The sequence below is a fragment of the Corvus brachyrhynchos genome, unplaced genomic scaffold (assembly GCF_000691975.1).
Source record: "Corvus brachyrhynchos isolate BGI_N302 unplaced genomic scaffold, ASM69197v1 scaffold830, whole genome shotgun sequence".
Taxonomy (NCBI): domain Eukaryota; kingdom Metazoa; phylum Chordata; class Aves; order Passeriformes; family Corvidae; genus Corvus; species Corvus brachyrhynchos.
Genome location: NW_008235721.1, coordinates 117,923 through 119,030, shown reverse-complemented (window position 1 = coordinate 119,030; position 1,108 = coordinate 117,923). Strand labels below are relative to the sequence as shown.

Here is a 1,108-nt window from a genome sequence, read left to right as displayed (position 1 = left end):
CAGGGCCCGCGGGGCTCCCAGCCACACCTGGGGGAACGTTCAGGGGGAAGGTGGAGTTAACCTCACCCCAGCCCCTCCCGGGCCTCAGTTTTCCCCCTGGGGGGCACGGTCACTCCCCAGGACACTGACCCCCAGCCCAGGCGCGTTACCTGCTCCGGCCGGGCCTCGGGGCTGCTCAGCGCCGCGGCCGAGAGGGGCTGGCCCAGCACCCGCGAGCTCCTCCTCACCTGTGGGGCACACACAGAGCTCAGCCTGGGGGGCACCCCCAGGGCCACCGCTGCCCCCCCCCGGACACGCTGAGCCCTTCGGGCTGTCCCCTGAGCAGCACCTGGACAGGGGGGCTGTGCTGGCATCCCCCGATTCAGGGGACCCCGGTGAGCCCCCGGGGGTGTCACTGCCAGCGCTGGGTCCCCCTCAAGGTGATTGGTGACCCCGGCGGGTGCTGAAGGCTTTGTCACCCGAGCCCCGGCCAGCACTCACCTTCCGGAGCTCAAACCTGCCCCAGGTGTCCCCAAACCTCCCCGTGGCCTCGAGGGGCCACACGTCACCCCCACCCCCTTCCCTCCAAGGGACAGGGGGGGCAGGGGAGGGGCTGTCACTACTCACAAGCGCAGGAGCGGAGACGAACTTTGCACAGGTGAACATGGCGAGGACGGAGGGACACGTGCGCGACACGGCTGGAGGGACACACGTGGGACACGGCTGGAGGGGACACAGGCACCAGGCGTGAAGGGCTGAGGGGTCCGGCCCCAGGGGTGACCCCGGGCCTGGGGGCACACAGGGGACATGGGGACACACGGGAGGGGCAGGACGTGTCGCTGTCACCCAGGTGGCACCTCCCGGCAGTGGCACTTTGGGGTCAGGGATCGAGGGGCTGGTGCAAGTCCTGGGGGTGTCACCCCACGGTGAGGGACAGGAGCTCCCAAGGCCCCTGGTCCGAGACGGGCCCTGGGGGTCTCGGGCACAGCCTGGGGTGGGGCACGGCCTGGGGACCCCCAGCCCTGGACGCGGGGACTGGGGAGGAAACCCCAAAAGGCCGCGTGAGGGAACGTCCCCCCCAAAGAGGGGGATCCCCCCAGCCGGGTCCTCAGGGGGGGGCACACGCCTG

The 1,108-nt window shown here is 71.5% G+C and overlaps 1 long non-coding RNA gene across 1 annotated transcript; it reads right to left on the bottom strand.

Moving 5' to 3' along the window:
* Positions 1-1,100, bottom strand: LOC108445572. The gene is made up of 3 exons (XR_001860473.1): positions 607-1,100; positions 150-227; positions 1-27 (listed from the first exon to the last, which is right to left on the bottom strand). It is a non-coding gene; the product is annotated as an uncharacterized LOC108445572 (long non-coding RNA).
* Between the last annotated feature and the right edge of the window lie 8 nt (positions 1,101-1,108).